Here is a 13,001-nt window from a genome sequence, read left to right as displayed (position 1 = left end):
AATAACAGGTAAGCATCACCTATTGTATGTAGCTAAGAAATCACATGTATAATTTCAATAATAATTAAAATCATCAAAAAAGGAAGGTGAAGGTAATTATCATACTACACCATAAAGGAAACTTGAATAAGTGGCATTTTATTTAGTCTCTTTCTTACAAAAAATGACCAGTACCCAGTGATTTTTATTGAGTAAATGAAATTTAAATAAAATACTGTACATGAATCAGCTTGGAACCGCATCTGGCACCTGATAAGTTATTTTGGTTGCCAAAAGGCATGATAGCACAATGCCCACAATCTGCAATAATGGTAGACCTTACAAAATCGCAGACCTTTTTGAAGCAACCCTCCTTATGAATTGTCAGGGCTTCCTGTAACAGAGAACTGTTGCGGCATCCCCTGTGGGTCTTAAAGCAGCTACTGGGTACTGGAACCATTGTTGTGCCCGAGGTTCCTGCTGCTCCATAGTAGCCATGTACACCACAGCAGTGCAGGGCTCTTTGTATTACATCCAAGGCATCCTCCTTCTCCTCGTCTTCTGAATAAGATAACACTGCATTCCCTATTCCACTTTGAAAACCTTCTACGATGTCCCTATAATACTAGAAAGTTAAATGGATATAAAACATTATTCTGTGTTATTGTATTTCCTAGGTAACCAAAAACAGTATCTTTCACTTGCAAAACACCTACATTAACAAATGTGTACACATATATAAAATCACCATGAAGTCGAAGGCTAAGCAATCTAGGGAATAATTAAAAGGGATCTTCATTTAAACCAGCCAAGAATCTACAAGGTCTACTGATCAGTTTACTAATGAATTTGTCCTATTGAAGTGATTTGCTTCTCTCTAAGGCCCCATGTATACGAACGTGCTTTTGCGGCCGCAATTCCCCCAAAAATCCACTGAGGAATTGCGACCCCATTCATTCATATGGGGCCATGCACACGACCGTGGTTTCCACGGTCCATGCATGGCCCAGGAGCCTGGACCGCAGAAAGAACGGGCAAGCCTTATTACGGCCGTGTTCTGCGGTCCAGGCTCATAGGAAATAATGCACGGCCCGCAATTTGCAGGTGGCTCGCGGGTGACACTCCGCTACTGGCTCTTTGCTCTTTAAGGCTTCAGACATTTGGTTCATATATGGAGGAAGTGACACGTACATTGAATTGTCTATTAATTCTAAAAACAAGGGTCGGGGCGTGGCTTGGACATGGCGCTGACCGGACGTGCTTTCTGAGAGCTCCGCGCCTGCACTCCTTTCAACCCGACCATAAGCTAATTTAAAAGCATCAAAAGCGCATATATTTACTAACCTGATGGTTAGGAAGTCCAGGGCCTCTTCGGGGACTCATTATCATACTCGGCAGATGTCTGCAGCTGGGTCTATTCAGCGTTTTCTGACCGACGCCGGGGCAGGAGCAGTTTCCAAGATGGCGCCGACAGAGGAGAGACGCGATAGCACCGAGTCCTTGCTCCCTGAGGGGATTTCATCTGCGGCCGGCGCTGCTGCTTCAGGTACTGATGGTACCTTTCCTTCATTGTCCGGTGCATCGGGGCTGGTTCCCTCCAGGCTAGATGGGGTCACACCGAGTTCTGCTGGGGATGTGATGGCGCTGCCTGCGCGGGACGGCGTGTCACGTGGTGCCTGTCATGGCGGCCGAGTCTCTCCATCTTCCCTCCCGCATGTGCTGGGTCCTGCATCGCTGCCTTCCACATCTCATATAGATATGGATCTTCACCCCTCAACGTCAATGGGAGGTGCATCTGCCCTTGGGGATGATTTACAGGGCTTGAGACGTCAGTTATCAGCTTTACCCACTAAGCAGGACATGGAGCGTTATGTTAATCGTCTGGAAACGACATACAAGTCTGAGATACAATCTCTCACCACTAACCTATCCCAATTGTCAGATCAGGTGCAGCGTATGGAGAGCGATGTCTCAGTTATTTCACAGCAACAAGTTTCTCAGGACGCCCGTTTAGATCAGCACTCTCATCAGATTCATGCATTATTTAATTTGGCTGAGGATCATGAGAATCGGAATCGTCGCAACAACATTCGGCTGAGGGGCATTCCTGAGGATATCTCTCCGGGTCAACTTATCCCTACTTTACAATCTCTATTTAATACCTTACTGGGACGCCCTGCTGCAGATCCTATTGAGTTGGATAGAGCCCACAGGACCCTGGGTCCTCGGAATCCGGATCCAGACAGGCCTAGAGATGTGCTATGTCGTGTCCATTTTTTCTCTCTCAAGGAGCAGATAATGAGAAAAGCCCGTGATAAAGGGGAAGTTTTATTGCAAGGGGTCAAGATTCAACTGCTATCGGATTTGTCCAAAATGACTCTGGATAAGCGCAGAGTGCTTCGTCCTCTGTTGGATGTATTGAGGGAGCATGAGATTTCTTATTCTTGGGGTCACCCCTTTCAGCTACAGGTCCGCAGAGATGGGTCATTATTGAGTGTTCGGGACCCAGGGGATGTTCCGGACTTCTGCGCTGCTCTCCGTGTGCCTCGAGTCTCCATCCCTGATTGGCCTTATGTTCCCTTCCCGCCGCCGCGTCCACGGGCGCGTAGGCGAGGTCGATCTCCTGCTTCTCCTGGTCGTAGGCATGATGGGCGCCTAGCTGAACCGATCTGATATCCTTTTCTGTGTTCTGTTATCAGAGTTCAATGCAATATTTCTGAGGTTTCTCATTTAAAGCAAATATAGTCTGTGTTCTTATAGCCACTCACACTGGTGTTACCGCTCGTTGCAACTGATTTTATTTTTGCTGGACACTGCGGGTCTATTGGTATGATTCGATTAATGTCATTGTGCTTCAGACATGAATGCTTAAGGTTTTCTAAAATCCCTTGTACCTCTTGCAAGTATATGCACTTTTGATAACATTGAATGTATATAGGAATATGCTCCTTTGAGGTATTTCTAGGTGTATATTAATGCTGCATACTTTTGTCTCATTACTATTGGGTGTTATGCAAAGTGCCTTGGTTTTCCTAACTGTAATAATATATTATTACTTGCTTGAATATAATTGCTGGGTTGGGGGGGTGCGGGGCACTGGCTAGTCTGTGTCCTGACACTTCTCCTCTTAGGGACTCACTGGTTGATTCCGGTGTCTGTTAGAGTGTTTCTCCTTGAGTAGCTCAAGGAGTGGGCGATTAGTTCGCCTGTTCGTTTGTCTTTGTTGTTGTATATCCCCTCCTCGTCTGTCTTGTCCTATTCACCTCTGCCTTAGTGCATTCGTTTGTTGAGCTCCTCGGGGTAAAGATTCTGATGGCGCAATTGAAGGTCTGTACCTTCAATGCTAGGGGGCTCAATGTCCCGGAAAAACGCTCACAAATTTTATATAACATGCATAAAGAACGAGTACACATCTTGTTCCTACAGGAGACTCACTTTCAGGTGGGCCATATGCCACAATTTACGAATAGATACTTCCCGTCTTGGTTTCACAGTGCCAACCCGGAATCCAAGTCCAAAGGGGCTAGCATAGGTATCCACAAGTCACTTTCTCATAAAATCATTGATGTTTTGGTTGACCCGGGAGGTCGATATGTCTTTCTAAAATTGTCTATGCGCAATAAGATTCTTACACTGGCTAACTTGTACCTTCCCAATCAGGATCAGGCTAGAGTGGGGAGAGTGTTCTTGAAGAAATTGGAAGAGTTTACAGAGGGCGTCTTAATTGTGGGTGGAGATCTTAACTTGACCTTTGATCCTAGGCTTGATACCTCCTCGGGCAGGTCTGCTGTTCCTAAATCACAGTTGGGGGCACTAAAGGCTATGTTGCATTCCATGCAATTGATTGACGTGTGGAGGATTCTGCACCCTCAGGTAAGAGAGTATACGTACTTTTCCCCCTTGCATAACATGTACAGTCGGATAGATGCTTTTTTGATCAGTCACCATTTGCTTACCTGGCATCCTAGTACTAATGTGGGCCCCATGATCTGGTCAGATCATGCTCCAGTGTTCCTGACCCTTTCGTTTCCTGACTCGGTACCGAATTTTCGGTCTTGGAAACTTAATGATAATTTATTGAAGGATACAGTATGTGTGTCGGCTCTCAAGGACGCTCTTGATGGGTTTATTGCAGTACATGAGCATGACCCTACCTCCTTACCACTCCAATGGGAGGCGCTGAAATGTGTCATTAGAGGAGTCCTAATACAGCACGGGGCACGTTTGAAGCGAGAGAAAGGGATTTCTATTGCACGTCTCCTGACTCAGATAAGGGAGTTGGAATCATGTCATAAACAAATTCCATCTTCACAGGTTTTTGCAGATCTTACCACAGCAAGGGAGTCCTTGCGATCTCTTATAGATCAATCACACGCCCGGTTTAGAGATAGGATGAGAAAACACTCATATGAATTTGCAGACAAGTGCGGTAGATCTTTAGCGCGTATGTTACATCCCCGAACGCAAGCGTCCTACATCCCTAAAATACTATCTTCTTCGGGGGGCGAAGTTCATGACCCGGTGGGTATTACAGAGTGCTTTAAACAGTATTACTCGACTTTATATAACATCAAGGGGCAATTTCACGATATGCAGGCTGAGGCATTGCGGGACAAAATAGATCATTATGTAAATAGTACGGCTTTACCGCCTTTAGAGGAGGGGGAGGCTTCGGGACTCGAGGAGGATTTTGTGGAATCAGAAGTGGAACATGTTATTAAGGAATCACCCTTGGGCAAGAGTCCAGGGCCTGATGGATTTAACAACAAATTTTATAAAACATTTAAGGCTCAACTGGTTCCCTTTTTGACTAAAGTCTTTAACTCCGTGTCTTCCTTGTGTCCCTTTGCACCCCAGTCCCTCGAGGCTCACATTACTCTGTTACCAAAGCCTGGCAAGGACCCAACCTCTTGCGCTAACTTGAGACCCATCTCATTAATTAATGTAGATGTAAAATTTTTCGCGAAGTTGCTTGCATCTCGTTTGTCACCGTTGTTACCTGGATTGATACGGGATGATCAGGTGGGGTTTGTATGTGGTCGGGAGGCACGGGATAACACCAACAAAACTCTCCTGTTAACTTCATTTTGCCAATCCCGTAAGATACCGATGTGCTTGCTGTCAGTTGATGCCGAGAAGGCTTTTGACAGAGTGCATTGGGTGTTCCTCCGCAGTGTCCTAAAGCAGATAGGCCTTGGCACTACTATGGTGGATAGGATAATGGCATTATACCATAGGCCTACGGCTCGGGTTCGTGTTAATGGACTCCTATCTGATTCCTTATCTATTGCTAATGGCACGAGACAGGGGTGCCCACTATCGCCTCTATTATATGTTCTGGTTATGGAACACCTGGCAGTGTCACTGCGGGGCAACCCTGATGTTAATGGTGTACGGGTGGGATCACAGCATCATAAATTAGCGCTTTATGCAGACGATCTCCTGGTATTTATAACAACTCCCATGATCTCTTTGCCATCTCTGACTGAGGAATTTGAGCGTTTTGGTCATCTAAGCAATTTTAAAGTTAATTACTCCAAATCGGAGGCCTTGAATATATCTCTGGATGCTTCTATGGCTGCCCATCTCGCTCGGGTTTTCCCATTCAAATGGCAATCTACATCCTTAAAATATTTGGGGGTGCAGGTGCCCACGCAACAGGCAGATTTGTTCGCGTTGAACTACACACCTATTCTTCAACGTACTTTGAAGGAGTTGGCAGAATATGGAGGGAACCGCATGTCATGGTTTGGGCGAATTAATGCGGTCAAAATGGATATTTTGCCCAAATTCTTATACCTTTTCCAGACTGTCCCTATTGTAATACCAGCGGGTTTTTTCAAGACCTTACATAGGGCTATAACCAAATTTGTGTGGGGTTCCTCTAAGCCTCGCATTCGTTTTGCTGTCCTTAGTCGCCCAAAAATAGACGGGGGCGCGGGTCTTCCAGACTTTAAAAGATACCATCAAGCCGCACTGATTATGAGGGTAGTAGATTGGTTCCGCTCGGAAACAGGTAAGCAATGGGTGCGTATCGAAAGAGATATGTCTCCTCTTGCATTGACCTCTTTGCCGTGGTTGACTGTCCTACAGCGCCATAGTCTATCTCTGCCTTTCCTCACACGTCAGTTTCTTGTGGTATGGGAGCGTATCATGGGTGCTGCGTGCCTGGTGAATCGTCCGGGTCCTATGACTCCTCTTTTCGACAACCCCTCGTTCCCTCCAGCGTTGGGTATGGATACATTCCTCTGCTGGGAGAGAAGAAAAGGTGGATATCTGTCTGAGACCCTTACTTCTGAAGGTGTCATGTTGTCAATGAATGCAGTCTCTGAGGTTTGCCCGGGGAGAAGATCAACCTGGTGGTCATACTTACAGCTGCGTTCTTATCTCTCTTCTTTGGGGGACTGTCTGGTGTTATTACAGGATAAGACTCCTTTAGAAAAGTATTTATCTTTACCAACGGCCCCTTCGCATGTATTGTCCTATTTGCATGGAGTTCTTCTGCCCAGCTGTTCTTTTTCTCAACTGTCTTTCACCAATGCATGGGACGAAGAGTTGGGGGTTCAACATACTGAAGAGGAATGGGGTACTGCCTTCCTGTTAGCCCATAAATTGCCAATGTCTTGTTTTGCCCAGGAAAAAAACTACAAAATACTCACTAGGTGGTATCGTTGCCCTGCTTTGCTGCATAAGATATTTCCGGATGTGTCTGCTGATTGTTGGAGGTGTGGGGAAGCTCCTGGAACCATGTTGCATATTTGGTGGGATTGTCCCAGGATACGTACCTTTTGGGGGAAGATTTTTGATTTGGGCAAGAAGCTCTTGCACATTGATGTTCCGACTTCGGCATCTATTGGGTTACTCTCCATGGTTCCTGGATCTCTCACACACCTCAAAAGGGGTATCTTTCGACATTTTCTGACTGCGGCGAGAACGGTGATACCTAGGCACTGGAAATCTCATACGGTTCCCTCTTTGACGGAATGGGTGACAGAGGTGAACGGGATAATGAGAATGGAGGAATTACTGTCAGCAGACAGGGGCAAGTCTGTGCTCTTTGTCCAAACTTGGGCAGTATGGTCTGGATTCCGGGGTGGTACTGATCTACCTCTATGGCTTGATGGTAGGTTCTGAGCAAATTATGTGATCTTTTTCTCTATGCGCTATGTGTGTTTGTGTTTCCCTTTGTTGTCTGGTGTCTTGTGTTGTTGTTATAATTTTTCTGTGGCACTTATATGTACCAATGTTTACTTTATTGAGGCCTGGTCCTCTTGGCTATGGTATTATATTACTGTATATGGGGTACAGTTAGTTCTACTATACTTTAATTCATATGCTCTTTAGATGAGTGGGAGGTTACCACTTATTTGGGTTTATGCATCCTCATAATGTTTATAAACTGTTATAATCTGTATTTTATACATGATACAAATTTTTCTGCCAAAACTGTGTAATGTATATATGCTGTAATTTTGTTGCAACAAAATAAAAATCTTGATAATGAAAAAAAAAAATAAAAAAAAATAATTCTAAAAACAAGGACCCTTGACCCCATACATTATAACACTGGAGACAGGCCAGAAAGAAATTCCCAACTACAGTTTGCTGGTGTAAATATCCTTATTTTGTGGAGCTTTAAACCGTTCATTTCATATGATATATTGAATGGAATGTTTCAGCTTTGAGTCTAGTACTTTGGCCGATATGTGAATGTACAGAACAATCAAGACAAAACTAGCAAGTAAAATTAAAAACTATTCCACCTATGTAAATGTTGCTGGTGAATTAGTATATCCACTAAAAAATAACATACGTTTTATGGTTCAATATCTTTTATTCAAAGTTACAATAGCATACATTTTAAACTTATAATACATTCTGCACATATCACATTAGGCATCAGGCTAGAAAATTAATTCCCTTATGCTGCCACATTAGACCCTGGCAAAGAAGGTCTGTGCCGCAGCGCATACAACGTCCTGACATCGGGCAGCTTCAGGACCTTGTGTGCTGCGTCACATATGTCCTGACGGTGCCTGGCGTCAGGCATTGTATGTGCCGTAGCACAGACCGTGTGTTCCGGGGTCTAATATGGCAGCCTGATGGGATCTGGGATGTGCCCCCTGCAGGCAAGAGAGGACAGCAGTTGTGAATAAACTTTTTTAAGTTTAATCTAGGGAGTACATGCAGGGGGGCATGGGGCACGGCACATGGCCTAATTGTGCCCCTGGCTGTCACTCAGCAGTGAGGGCCGTAGAATAGGACTGAGCTGCATAAATGTGTAGGATTCAATCAATGTGTCCTAGATGTGGCAGCTGCAAACATTGCAATTAATAATTACACATAGCAGTCAATTGAAATCTTTATAGGACATCTCTATTAAAAATATGAAAGTCACAGAACTCACCAGACACAAAAGTGGCATCATGTGACTAGAGTTGTGCAATACACTTGTGCCAGGATCTCATAGCCGTAGAGATTTTAAAATGTAACAGCACTTTTAACAAATGGAAATAAACCTCTGAGGTAGCTGTGAATATGGTTGAGTTAGCAAATGAGCAAAACACATTATAAATAATAGACATTAGTTACCTGCGGTAGAATAGACCTGAGAGCCCAGCAGCAAGTCCAGCTAAGAGCACTGAAAGATCCCATAGGTGCGTAGAAGACATTGCTTCTCTACTGCAGCACTGATGCATCCTAGAAAGCCCCACAGCAGCACAGCGGCTCCGCTCCCCAGCAGAATGAGTGGAGTGTTTGGATAATTGTTGATGGATAATACCAAATATTCTTCTAAAGAGACTTTTGCCCAGATTCCCACTGTGAGCATAGCCAGACCTGCTGTAAAGGATCTGCCAGACACAGCTTCTGTGTCGACGCCCGTGGTTAGTCAGTCTGCACCTGCTCCTAAGTCTGATCGAGTGACCCCCTCCTTCTACCAATCAGGCTGGTAGGCTGAGGAGTGGGAGAGCCTATCACAGCCTGGCCAGACGGAGCTAGCTCCCGCCCTCTGTCTATTTATACCTTCACTTCCTGCTCCTCCTTTGCCTGTGATTCTGTCTGTTTCCTGGCTCTGCTGCCTGTACTTTTGTCCTCTGCTCCATATAGACCCTGGCTTACTGACTACTCTCCTGCTCTGCGTTTGGTACCTCGTACACTCCTGGTTTGACTCGGCTCGTTCACTACTCTCCTGCTCTGCGTTTGGTACCTCGTACACTCCTGGTTTGACTCGGCTCGTTCACTACTCTCCTGTTCTGCGTTTGGTACTTCGTACACTCCTGGTTTGACTCGGCTCGTTCACTACTCTTGTTGCTCACGGTGTTGCCGTGGGCACTGCCCCGTTCCCCTAGCTTCTGTGTACCCTTGTCTATTTGTCTGTCGTGCACATAGTGAGCGTAGGACGGGCCTTTGCAAGTAGGCAGGGACTGAGTGGCGGGTAGATTAGGGCTCACCTGTCTGTCTCCCTACCCCGGCATTACACCTGCAGCCCAAAAGATGGAGCTGAAAGCCATAAGCGATATCTGTAATAAAGCCATTCCACTGTTTGTGCATGTCTTGTTGTTCTGTTTGGGGATCACCAAGGACCTAACAAGACTGTCTTCTTCATGCTGTATACCTACTGCTGTATTGTGCTGTGAAACATCATCTTCATCATCTAGTGGATATGCAGGGAGCACCCACTATTGAAATTCTTCTGTCCCCATGTAGCTCCAAAATCTCATTTCCAACTGCAGAAGGTTTCCTTGGACGCACCAGCTCTGCTATCCCATCCGTCATGGTCCTTTGCCTCTGCAGATTTTCACAGCCTCCCTCTCTCATCATCTCTATGGAAAGCCAATAGATCTCCTTTGGTTTAGCAATAAATGTCATACAGTGGGCTTTTGCACGCAAGACATCAGCTTTCGTCTCTCCACCTGTTTAAATAGATAATTCAGTTTCATATCCAGCTAGGACTATATACATTCTTAGTAGTAAAGGGCATGGGAATGCAATTTTAGTGATGATTCAAAGATGCGATTATCATTTTTCTTTTTTTTTGCAATTATTACTTATGCAAACCAGTCCGATGAATAAATACTTTTCAAATTAGAGCAGGTCATTGGAATACTGAGATATTTAATACAATCAATATGCACACTATTATTGAATAGCTCAGTTATACTGTCCATGTAGTTTTGAAAACTATGTTAATATTACAGAATCACTGGCTCCTAAATACAAATAATAGTTACATATACACAATTATTGAAAAAAATCAACCAAATTTTGGAATATCTTGAAAAGTCTTTTGTTGCAAAAAAATCTTAAATGCTTAGGCCTCATGCACAGGATTGGAAGGCCTTATGCACGCGACCATAGTGGTGTGCACGGGCCGTGATTTGCGGCTCGGACAGCCGCGGAGTGTCATTCGCGGCCGCCCGCAAATCACGGGCCGTGCACATGGCCGTCTGCATTCATTTCAACGAGCCTGGACCAAAAAATGCGGCCGTAATAAGACATGTCCTATCTTTTTGCAGTCCAGGCTCCCGGGCAATGCATGGACCGTGGAAACCACGGTTGTGTGCATGGGCCCATTGAAAAGAATGGGCCGCAATTCACCCTCAGATTTGCGGCCGCAAACATACGTTAGTGTGCATGGGGCCTAAAGGTTTTTACTGTCCGCAAATACGGATCCGTAGTCATCCGCAAATGCAGAACTGTATCCGTAATTATGGTCCGTAGCGCATACGTATTTATGGATCCGCAAAAAAAACAAATGGAGAAATCTTGGGTAATTCCCTGGCATTGTGAATGGATCCGCAATTTGATCAGTAATTATGGATCCGTAATTGCGGATGAAAACTACGGTCGTGTGCATGGGGCCTTAGACAAAGGGTAGAAGTGTCCAGCTATGATGCAGTGCGAAACGCAATTCAAAGACAAATCACCTTCTGTAAATTTCACTGCGTTTACACATTGCATTCTGCTTCACATAACGGTCAAATTTAACAACATTGCAAAATATTTTATAATACACAAACATAACATTTTTGATTCATGAAATTTAATTGGTTTGACTATAATAGACCAAAAAGAAAAATCTTGATATCATACAATTTGTTTTATCAAAATATATTTATAGTTTATTACACATCTTGACGAAGGTTGCAAAACGCGCGTCGAGGTGCTCGGTGTCCAGGTGTCTAACCTTATACTTATCATGTCCTCCACAGGTATGTTGAACTATAAGTAATCACTTGTAGTTACTTTCCTTGGTTTTTTTGCACCATATTTTAGTAGTATCACGAGTATTATCATGTGATTAGAGGGATTTTTTAGTGAAGTGACATCTAACAATAGCCATACTACTATTTTGTGCCCTGTATTCTGCTACTATATGAATATATATGTCATATAGTCTCCACTCTACCCAAAGTGCGTATGGTGTATTATGTGAGGATTTATTATCAATATTTATGATATTTATGATTATTTATTTTAAATAATATTTTATATGTCTATAGCATATACTTGGGAGGGGGGTTATTTTTGTATTTTTTGTACTAATGTGTAATAAACTATAAATTAATAAAGTAAAAAAATATTTTGATAAAACAAATTGTATATCAAGATTTTTCTTTTTGGTATAATATATATGGATAATGTGATTTCTTGAGTATAATAAATTGGCAAAGAGTATATATATAGGTTACTATAATAGATTATACATAGTGAATTTGAGTAAATAATTGTAATACATTTAAATGTCGGGCACCACTGTAATGATGGGGGTAGGGAAACGGACAAGTGAGCCCTAATCTACCCGCCACTCTGTCCCTGCCTACTTGCAACGACCCGCCCTAGGCGACGGGGTACAACTGGGCGGCGGTCCCTACGCTCAGTAAGTGCACGAGACAAACAGACAAGGGTACACAAAGCTAAGGGAAATGGGGCAGTTGCCCACGGCAACACCGTGAGCAACAAGAGTGGTGAACGAGCCGAGTCAAACCAGGAGTGAACGAGGTACCAAACGCAGAGCAGGAGAGTAGTCAGTAAGTCAGGGTCAGTATGGAGCAGGATCAAATAGTAGAAGCTGTAGCTGGGCCAGGAAACCACACGAGAAGAATCACAAGCAAAGGAGGAACAGGAAAGGCAGGTATAAATAGACAGAGGGCGGGAGCTAGCTCCGTCTGGCCAAGCTGCGATAGGCTCTCCCGCTCCTAAGCCTGCCATCCTGAGTGGTGGAAGATGGAGTCAGTCTCAGAGACATAGACTCAGGTGCAGACTGATTACCTATGGGCGTATACACAGAAGTTGTGCCTGGCAGATCCTTTACAGTACCCCCCCTTTTATGAGGGGCCACCGGACCCTTTCTAAGTGGACCGGGTTTATTGGGGAAACGAAGGTGGAACTTCCTGACCAATACCCCAGCGTGATACATCCCGGGCGGGTACCCAAGTCCTCTCCTCAGGCCCGTATCCTCTCCAATGGACCAGGTACTGGAGGGAGCCTTGGACCATCTTGCTGTCCACAATCTTGGCCACCTGAATTCCACACCCTCAGGGGTGAGAACGGGAACAGGAGGTTTCCTCGAGGGAGCCAAGGACGGGGAGCAGCGTTTAAGGAGGGAGGCATGAAACACGTCGTGTATTTGAAAAGATGGGGGCAACTCCAGTCGGAAGGAGACAGGATTGAGGACTTCAATGACCTTATACGGCCCAATAAACCGGGGAGCAAACTTCTTGGACGGGACCTTAAGGCGCAAGTTCCTAGATAACCACACCAGATCCCCGACCATAAACAAGGGGTTAGCAGAACGTCTTCTATCAGCCTGAGTTTTTTGTACGCTCTGGGACGCCTCTAGGTTCTTATGAACCTGGGCCCAGACTGTGCACAGTTCCCGATGAACGACCTCTACCTCAGGATTGTTGGAACTACCAGGTGAAACGGAGGAGAACCTTGGATTAAACCCAAAATTACAGAAAAAGGGGGAGACCCCCGACGAGTTACTGACCCAGTTATTAAGGGAAAATTCGGCGAGG

The 13,001-nt window shown here is 44.8% G+C and overlaps 1 pseudogene; it reads right to left on the bottom strand.

Moving 5' to 3' along the window:
- Positions 1 to 225: 225 nt before the first annotated feature.
- Positions 226 to 9,798, bottom strand: LOC142747950 (tetraspanin-7-like; annotated as a pseudogene).
- Between the last annotated feature and the right edge of the window lie 3,203 nt (positions 9,799 to 13,001).

The sequence above is a fragment of the Rhinoderma darwinii genome, chromosome 3, assembly GCF_050947455.1.
Source record: "Rhinoderma darwinii isolate aRhiDar2 chromosome 3, aRhiDar2.hap1, whole genome shotgun sequence".
Taxonomy (NCBI): domain Eukaryota; kingdom Metazoa; phylum Chordata; class Amphibia; order Anura; family Rhinodermatidae; genus Rhinoderma; species Rhinoderma darwinii.
Note: the sequence above shows the minus strand (reverse complement) of the source record. Positions and strands in the feature narration are given on the sequence as shown.